Raw genomic sequence first — 10835 nt, forward strand, 5'->3', positions numbered from 1 at the left:
CAGTATCATTTAAATGGATTAGAAATTTCTATCTCCATGCAGGATCTGAGAAAAGTTATTATCTGGAAGACATCCTCTGTTTTGCAATAATACCTTGACCTAAATAAATCTGTCTGATTCTAGGATGAGCATTACAGAATCCCAGCTTTCAGTGACATCAGTCTTTGAGGTTGGGTTATGAATAAATGATAACAATAATAGATATAAGAAATTTAAACTGGAGTTAGCTGGGAAAGTTACATTGTTTTAACAGAAATATTCAGGTTTCAAAACTTTTTCATTGTTTTCCAAGAGGAAGAAATATGACTTTTTATAACTGCTCCTGATCAAATGAGAAAGGTTTGTCACATAATAAGCAGAGCCCTAGGATCAGAAGGACTCACTTGCAAGTTCCAGATTCAGGTCTCTAATCTGAATTCCTTCTGAGGAACTTTATGTTTCAGACAGAAGACAGTATTAGTGAACATTTTTAACACTGATGGCTTGAATGAAAATTATTAAATGTAGAGCAAATAATCCTTTCTGTTTGATCTTCACTGGACGAGCATTGCTTCATCCACTGGAACAGCATCAAAGTCATTTTTTTCCACCTGAAATATGGCCTGAAATATGTTTTGAAAGGCATGTATCAGTCTGTCTTTTTTTATTTTGCAGATAGCAGCTTTAACCTTGAATTTTATTAGAAATTTTGTTCTTCTTCTTTTCATGCTTTCTTAAATATCTTAGCTCAGGTAGACATTATCAGCCTGAGTTTGATCTTATAATTATTCTATATTGGGGCAATACCACTGACTTCTAGTCCAGATAGAGACTGTTAAATCATGATCCAAACCAGGTATCATTTGCATTAATATAACAACATAAAGACTCGAGGGGATTCGTTTCTCTTAACTTAAGACATCTACGACATAGACATCTATGTCTGCGCCATCCTAAAGTCCAATTTCTGGCCAATGGAGGGAAATCTATCTGACCAAATGTAGGTGTCTATTTTAGGATGAGATAAATGATATCCAAAGAGCAACTGGTTCTGCCCGTTGACTGAAAGAAGAGCCCAGGACTGCTTGAAAGTCCACAGACATCTACACTTAATCAGATGAGGCCAACTTTTAAAGGCAATGGCTGAGACTAAGCTCTTATCTGGGCACATGGACATACATAATGAAAGCTAGCCCTCAGGAGTTTACATCTTGGAGCCCTGATCCAGCTGGCTCCTTGTCACGTCCCACATACGAGGAGGGGGGAGCGACTCAGATTCGCAAATCCCCTCAGTGTGGATTAAGGTGAAATAACACTCAAAGTCCGTACATAAACACCAACTTTAATGGAACAAACATTCTGTGAACATTGGCCCTCTTACAACTATATCCACCTAAGCTATGTGGCTTTATGAAAAGCCAAGGTAGGCCTCGCATTACTTAACAAGGCGGGGGGGGGGGGGCGCGGGAGGAGAGGGAGGGAGAGAGAGACATCACCAGTCATGGATCCAGCATCGGACCTGCCAACAGAGGTGTTTGGTGTAGAGAGCGCCCAACATGGGGCTCGGACGTGCCCCTATTTATTGGCCCCAGTCCCTGGACTTCTGGAACCTTCTCTCGCCCCAGTTCCAGGAGTGGTTGAGACACCAGTCAGTCACCAGGCCTCTTCCCGGGCTTCCTCCTCCCACTTCTGGAACCGCCCCTGGGGGCACTGCCTGGGCTCACAGTACAGTTACTTGGGTCTTGTCCCTTACACTCCCGCATACACACAGTCTGATAGATAAATCAAAAAGTTAAAACAAAGCATGGGAAAAAGACAGTAATGTTATCCTTCCTACATCCCCAAAAGATGTGAAACGTGCTAATACTCTGGGTTAATCATGTTCCTTGTAGCATGGGATCTCACATTACAACTCACTCTGCAATCTTGAGTAGTCAAAGCATTACACACCAGCCATCCCACTGCCTTGGCAAAGCAACTGAACTCTTAAGCCAGAATGAGAGTCCCTGCCTTGTATCAGTCTGACTCCCTAACCGAGTCATTTTGCCAGCATTCACATTCTATTAAGGAACATCTTCGAGGTGTTTCATTCTTGATAGCAGTCCCTCAGTACTGAAACTCTAGTCATCTGTGTCATGTAACTATCGAAAATACTGGTCTCCAAAGCCTTTCATGACCCTCTTTCTGGTGGCATGCCAAGCTTCTCAAGCTCTGAGCATGATGGAGCACCATGCTTTGATCCTTGAAATGCTAATTTTCATTTCAAGGCAACAGTCAGTTTTAAAGTTGATAGTGTTGCTAATGATGACTTTGATGTAATTATCAGTGCTGGATTGACTCAAAATGCCAATTTATCCATATAGTTCTGAAGAGGTTTATGTATTTGAAAGTTTTTCAGTTTATTCCAGCTATATCTGCTGGTCTAACGAAAGATATTATTTCTCTCTAAAACCTTGTGTTCTTTGTATCCATAGACCTTAATTGCCATGGGGAATCTCCAGCCTTGGAGACTTTGAAAACTTAGCTGGACAAGCTGATCCATCTTTGAAGATGGCTTTGCTTTGAGCAGGAGGTTGAACTAAGTGGTATCCAGAAGCTCCCTCCAACCTATATCAGTCTGTGACTTTATAAGGCTTAAACCCGGTAGATTTCAAATCTGCCCTTTTTAAGTCTTTGTAATGAGGGATTTGATAAAATATTTTAATTCTGCCAGTAGCTTGATCAGTTAAAAAAGGCAGATTCTCAGAAAGCTACGAGGAAATATGAAGCAACATAAGTTGAATTGCCAAGGATACTGTGAGGTTCCTTTTAACTGCCTTGGGCTTCCCAGATGGAGAACGGATTTCCAACTGGAGACTGTTTTCTGCAGGGCTGACAGTTTTGCTGGCAACAAAAAGAAGAGTTCAACAGAGAAATGCAGAGTAGTAGATACATTCAGTCCAAAGAATATATATGAAATGCATGTATACAGTAGGATATGCAGCAGCATGGCTTGAAGAGGTATCTCTGTCATATGTGATAATGCCTCTCCCTCACACTAGAAACAGATTTGGGTATGGAAGGCAGTGCTGTAAATTGTCATGGCTGTATTACATGCATGTGTGTTTGGAGGTGGTGGTTGGACAGAAAGAAAGAATTTTATCAGAGGATTGGGGCATGGCTTTATTTTTACAGAAAAGCACATATGCTATCTTCAACTGCAATATCTATCTGAATTTCCACAACAGAAAAAAACCCCAAACCTAAGTTGCATTTGAAGGAAATTTATAGTCAATTTCAAGTAAGAGTTTTCTAAACTCATAATACAAGATCTTTTACACCATTGGAGTTGAAAGGGAGCTTTCATTTTCTGCAAGTATTTTGGAGTCTAATACTGTGCGTTTATAATATCCATATCATATTTAGCATTCACTTTAATGGTTCAAATATTTCCTTAATTGAAAAACAACTCCAGTGCAGCAAGGGTAGCTGAGATTTTTACTTCAAATAATGTTTTACTTCATCTAAAATTAATGATGGCTAGCGAGGGCTTATTTATATAGTAGAGTGTAATTAAAAATGATGCACTGATTTGGGTTATTCTCTATGGCCCTGATCCTGCAAATACACAAGACTAACTTTATGCAAAACGGTTTCTACGCTAAGTTCCACAGAAATATTCAAGCATATAAAAAGGCTCAGAAGAAGAAGTGTTTTTAAAATTAAGATATATACAGACATGTTCTAGTGCTCAGGATGTTCTGCAGCATTCATATTGCTCTTACTGAACATCTTTACCTGCTCAGCATCAGTAAGAGTCAGTATTCTTAGTTCACAGAAAGAAAACCAAACATTATGTCTCCAGCAAGGATAGGAGTTGAGATGGGGGAATCAATGGATGAATTTTTGTTAACCAAGAATAATTGGTACCTGTGGCTTTGATTTAAATTAAATTAACAGAATGAAATTCAATCCAATGTTGCCAACCCAATCCAGAACCTTGTGAAGCCAAGAAGATTTCACTCAGCTCAAACTCCAAATGCCTCGTGAAAAAAAAATAAAGAAATCCTATGTTAGACATTTACAGATCTTGGCTCACATCTTGTAGCACAAATCAATTTGGCCTAGAATTTATTGGATGAAATATGCCTCCTGACACTCAGTGTAGGTGATGGTAGCTACAAAAACATTTACATCTGACCATATGAGCTGCCAAAGAGAATCAGTTTCAAAATTTTGTCCATAAACTGCAGTAGGATTTACTGGGGGGATGCCATCTGGTGAGGATATTAGGAATTTTTAGGTCATCAGTAATGACCTTTTTGCTGAGGTGCCTCTAGCAGTCTGTATCATATAGAGAACTAGATGTTGAATCCCATGTGGTGTGGAACGTATGAGCTCTGAGCTAGAAGGCATGAACCAGCGCCAGTCTACTGAGACTTAGTGGTTGGGCATGGTCAATCATAAGTTTATCTAAATGGCTTTGAACAGGAGATAGCCCCTGTAAAACACTCAAGAGACCAGGCACAATTAGTATGTCTGTCTGCATCAGACCATGTAGATGTGACTAATATGTCCTCATCAGCTGCCTAGACCTAACAGTATGTGCTGGAGGTTTGGGGGTTTGCATGTCAATTCCTTCCCTGGTTTTTCTGTACAAACAGGATGATGAGAGGGACCTGTTTTAGCTGGTAGGACATTAAAAAATGCATCTGATTATAACTTTTAAAATTATGCTTATAAAGTCCTAGACTAAACAGGAAACATGACTGATTCCCTTCTTAACTTAAAGACCTGCCCAACATATTTTCATTCACAGCACACTTAATAATGTCTGAGCAAATGTTTCCCCAGGCCTCATTCTGGACCACGAAGCATGAATAAGCGCCATAGTGCTTTTGCTAAATGACCAGACTAATACAGCATCAGTATAGTTAATGCATCATTTGTCATAGTCACAAAGATGGAAAATATTTTCATGCATTTTTTTTATTTGGGAACTGTGTACTTTCAGAAGCCATACTCAGCAGGAAAGCTAAAATTATTAGAGCACATTAAGCAATCTTTGGAATCTAGATAAAATACGAGAGATGTCTCTATCATACGTTATGATCAGGAAACTAAACTCCTTGCAGCTATCTTAGAATACACCTGTGCACCTTCATCAGCCTTATTTTGAAAGTATTATATTATTTTTCAAGATTTCTGAGCTTTGGTTTGTGTATCAGTTATGTCTAGAATCTCATTCACTTTGTCTGTATGTACATTATTCTGACCAATGGCAAATTCTACAGTAGTGACACACTCAAAAAAGTATTGTGTGTTTATTAGAGATGGTTAAGTCCATGGCAGGCACAAATATTAAAATGTCAGAGGACAAAAAATATGATGTACATTTTCAGAAAAGCCCAAGCACTTCCAGCCACACCTACAAAAACACATTACTCACTTGAAACAGTGAACAGGGCAGGAATAACAGTGCTTAGAACACAATCAGAAACTCAGTGAAATTAATAAAAAGGATTCCATTAATTTCTGTGACATTTTCCTAAGGCTTCAGGGTATTATAGCTGCAAACTAAGCAACAGATATTTAATCAGCACCTTCTTCATGGACATAAAACTACAGCTGCTTCCTTAAAGTAAAGAGCCTTTCCCTTTATTTACTGCTTGAGGGGAGTGAGGATGCTGGGTGCTGCAGTAGCCCAGCCCATGTGCTTCGAGCTATGCAGCTGCTTGCTGCACTTGTCTCCTGCTTGCATTTCAGCATTGCTCAGCACATCTATTTGGAGCAGAATTAAAGTGTTCACTCTCAAAGTGAACCTGGAGGAATGCAGAGGGAATGAAAAGGCCAGCAGGATTCTGCTCTGAGCAGTGACCGTGCAGTGCCTGCTGCTGTTTTTTGCTATTTCCTCCCATAATTTCCATATTAAAGTTATTTGATTTTAACTTCCCAAAAAGTTGGGTTTGCGGGTGTGTGATGTGTGGGTGTTCATTTGTGATGGGAGCGAGTTGTAGAGAAGTCCATTGTCAGATGTAATTCCTTCACTTCAGACCATTGTTTTCCCTTTATCATCCATTTCTCCTCCTCTCAACTTTTTTCACTAGGGTTTTTCCTTCCAGTCTCCCAATCTACCAGACTACCTCTTGTTCACGGCTAAAAACCAAAACATTGTATTTTTCTTTCTTCTCATCTTTTCCCACTTTCACTGCTCTGTCCTTCAGATGATGGGTTTGAAGGAAATACTGTAATCCAAAAAAGTTATTTTAACTTTTTGGAAGATCTGTCCTGTTGTTTACATACCTCATTGCAATTCCTGTCTGCCTTGTGGGCTGCCTGTACTGGACGTACAACAACATACCACTGATTCCTTGGATCTTGCAGAAAGGTTTGTTCGCTTAGGCTTCTTTGTTGCATCTGAATTCATTTATCAAAGCCAAATGCTAACCCAGAGATTAACATTTGTTAAGAACTTCCTGGGCCTGACTGGTAAAATGATTAAGGAAAAGAAAAGATGTTTTATGATGCTACAGAAAATGCAAATCTTAATTTTGGCAGATCTAAGATCTAAAGCTGAAATGAAATAACATTTTAAATGGCCAAATTGAATGAACTGAAAAATGCACCATCCGGAAAACATTCCATCTGACTCCCAACTGACATCTTAACTAAATCATTTTAGTAAACAAATAAGAAACAGAATTGAAAAGAGACAGATTGAAAGGGAAGGAAAATGTCTGTATGAAAGCTGAATCTCATAGTTTTATGAGTTACAGCTGATATCAGAGAAAAGCGATAATTACTAAGTAAATCTCTCATACTCATCAAATAACTGGAAGGTCTTTAATGCTGGCAAAACAACTACTGATCTTCCCCAATCAACTTCCACATTGCCAGAGAAGGGTGATATTTTTCATCTTTGGGCTATTATGCAGTTACTTCACTGCCACTTTGATTTCTCTTTTCTAATCCGTTGATGAAGAAACTATTCTACAAATATTGTGATTTTAGAATCCTTTATAGTTAAAGAAACAAAGAGAAGACCCACTTTGACATTCCAGTGAAACGTACTGTGATTGCAATGAATTCTTAAAAAATCTCACTGACTGTCCTCATTTCTGAGTGCCGGCACCATGTCAGTATGCAAGCCATGGAGAGCAATGCCCCCTTATAGCAGGGCCTTCCACTGCACTTGGTGTGTTTGATTACCCTGTCTGTGTTCATGAAATCATCTTATTTCTCACTAGCTAAACCAACTTTCTGTAACATTTCAAGGTTCGTTTCATTATTGTCCTAGTACCTTATTGAAAAATTAGGTACTATTGACTACAGGCTGGCAGATAACCTGTTTACATGTTTAACTGCCTCTCTCATGAAACTAGCAACATCTTTTGATGTTGCTCCTGAGATTCTTTACCGTTTATAACATCTTATATAAGTTTTTCTCAGAAGTGAAAAGTGACCTTTCTCTCAGTCCCTAAACTGTTCATCTCTGCCCTGACAATTCATATTCCCCTTATACATATGTAAAAGACGATGCCTGATGAAGAGAGAGGATAATTGTAGTTGTCTGGCATGATGGCTTGTGTTATGTATCTCTGGTTTTCACCTGGGATAGTGTAGACCATTTAGGGATTTTTCTTTCCTGAAATTAATGGATATACTTGAGTTACTTCATATTCATTTCTTTCTAGCTCACCTGAAAATGTTTTAGAGCAAAAGAAAGCTGTGGCTTCTGGGGTTTGTCATGAGTGTAAGATTGCAAAGGCCTGACCCAGTGGAACTGAAATGGAAAAGTTTCTCGCTGACTTCAATAGTCATACCTACAGCAACATGGCCTGGTGGAAGCCCCCTAAAAGCTTTTGTCAGGCAGCACATTGTTTTTCCTCTGAGGAAAATGCTAGTCAGATCTTCCAGGAACAGAGACCCGCCCTGCATCCCCATGGGAAAAGAGAGAGTCATGGATGTGCGTGTCCCACGGTGCAAGTGTATCCTACACCTACACCTACACCATGGCTGCCACAGCTGGCATCATTCTACACTGGAGCTGGCCCCTGCAGGTGTGAGGCTCGTCCCTGGTGGGAATTGCAGCAAAGGTTGCTAATAAAGCAGCGGAATTAAACTGTGCAGTGGTTCTCAGAGGGAGACCAAAAGAGTGCAGGAGGAATAAAGAACAGTTCTTTAATGGGGACGGATTGGCTGCTCCCTTCATCATCAAGCCAGATGCAATATATTCTGTTCTCAACTGTTTTAGTACCCCAATAGAACAAACCTATCAACCTTTGCTTTTACTGGAGCTCTTTGCTAGAATTGTTCTCTTTAATTGTATATTTAATGCTTGACCGCTGAGAAGGATGAAAAGAACAAGTTCACTGTCTCTCACTACCTTCCTCAATGAAGCTGATGAAGATTTTTCCCACCTTTGTGCTTTAAAAATTCATTAATAAATCTTTATAGACTGAGGAACAGTAAAAGCTCTAGCTCTCTTTTAGGCAGAAAACCCCAACACATATGAGGATAAATAATGTAGTTTAATACTTCTCGCTTCCCACTAAGTAATGTTAGCACACTATTCAGAGAAATGCTGGAATGAAAATCAACTGAGACATATTAAAATATTAAATAGAATTTGCCTGATATATTTATTCATCTTTATGCCTTCCACATGATTAAATAAAAGTACTTTCAGGGGAGAATCTGGATGACAGTAATACAGGGAAGTGGTAATCAAGACACCTATGTCAACACTGTTTCTGCTTCAAGTTGATGGTCAACAGACTTAGTGCAAACACATAGTACTTCCAATCTATCCTATGTATGACAAAACCAGTTTTTATATAAGATATTAAGGTGACAATGTACTGAGGAAGTGGCAATTTTTTTGCAATGGCTTCTGCAGATTAAAAGGTTGACTTAAGTATGCGTTGCTAGAGGATCATTCTTAAAAAATCAAATATTTACTAAAAAATTACCGTAGTTTAGATCTGGATTTAGTGAACATCATTTTAGGTGCAAAGACAAAATCATGGTATTTTCCAGTGTAATACCTGCTGAAATAGCCATGATTTTTGAGATGATTAATATGTGTGGTCTCATTGTAACAGTTTTAACTCATTTTAACTACTAAAATATTTTTTGAAAGGCTTTTTGGATAGATTTTAGTAAACAAAATAAAGTACAAAATCCCTCTTCAGTTTTTCAGGCACTTTCAACTTCAATCAGAATCAGGAAACTGCTGCATTTTATTTCTACAGATTCCTTCACTGATGATACCATTCCTCCTTCTTCCTGCGAGTGCATGTGCATTCACACATTCACATCCAATTGCACACAGCCTAGGTTTTGATTTTTGGTTTTTTTTTTTTCCTCTTTGGAAAGGAAAGGAGGCTGGGAATTCAGTGCTGTTAAAGCCCTTTTCCTCCTCTGCCTGTGGGGGGTTCCAGCCCACCGCTCCTCCCTCGCCGGACGGACGGCTACCTGCCAAAACCCGTAAGCAAGGGGAAGGAAGGGGATTTTCAGCTCCCCTGCTGAAAGTCTTCTGTTTGAGAGCAAAAAGTAGCTTGGCCAGGGGACTGAAGGCAAGTAAACAAATCTTTCTAAGTAACATTTGGGGTGGCCAAAGGGGAAGAAGTCCAGATGCCACTTCTTACATTAAGGATCATTGCATTAAAAAAACCCATAAAAAGTCTTTGAGGCAGGGAACAGAACTCAAAATAGCACCTTATTCTCCAGATGATAGGCAACAAAACGGTTACTAGTCTGACATAAAAGTATCTACCTAAGACAAAAAAAAAAGCCTGTGCCAGAGAATCAACCACATACCTTGAAACCTCAAAGCACAGCTAGAAATAAATTGATAGAACAATCATTGATTCAACAATCATTGATTCCAACTAATGGTGATACTCCACCATCATTTATAAGTAAGCAGAGTTATAAATATTTCTGATAGAAAATCAACAAGACTATTGTGTTTTGCAGGAAAATACTGATTTCCATAGCTTTTTCTGAAGGAAATCATTAAAATAGAACATCTTTATATGACTAAAACAAATACATTTGAATATTTCAAAGAAGATACATAAATTCTGGACTTGAGGCTTGATTCATTTGCCTAAATTTTGGCAACATAGGCCTAAACATAGTGCTGGTGCAGTACCTGACGGTTAAGCGGGATTTGCTATGGTATCTCCATTGGCACTAGACATCTAGGTTTAGACAACTGAACCAAGCCATTTTGTCTTGTCCCATTTGAGGATGAAACCAACAATTGAAAAAACCTCAAAATATCCTATAAGATCAATGTTCAAAATGTTAATGTAACTGTAGAAAATAAGTACTTTCCATTAGTAAGGTGACTGCTTTTTTACTATAGCCAGCTGAGAGCCACAATATTGTAAGATTACAGATTGATCATAACCATATTCTTTGAGTAACATACTTGGACAGTAAGGACCAGACTAAATACATATGTTTACAGTAGGAAAATCTCTCTTATTATCAAACGTTCTATAAAGACATTACATGATTACATATGCATCTACTTGCCTTGGCTGTGATGTTTTTTCTTTCTCCTGAAGAAGTAAACTGTCCAGATTATTTTAAAGAAATCTTTCTTCTTAATGACTCCAAGTTTAAAATAACTTTTCCAGCAAATGCAACCATCAAGGGGTTTACTGCAGATTGCAGGGGACATTAAAATGTCAATAATTAAACACTGCAGGAATAGGAATTTTGAATGAAAATGGCTCACAAGGCTTGCTGCTTTCTATCTTCAAAGTATTTTAAAATGATTTTCCAATAAATTCAGGGGAGTTGTTCTTTTTATCCTTCATTTTTAAAATGAATGCAGGAGATCCATAAAAAGGATTATTTTT

The sequence above is a fragment of the Gymnogyps californianus genome, chromosome 4, assembly GCF_018139145.2.
Source record: "Gymnogyps californianus isolate 813 chromosome 4, ASM1813914v2, whole genome shotgun sequence".
Taxonomy (NCBI): Eukaryota; Metazoa; Chordata; class Aves; order Accipitriformes; family Cathartidae; genus Gymnogyps; species Gymnogyps californianus.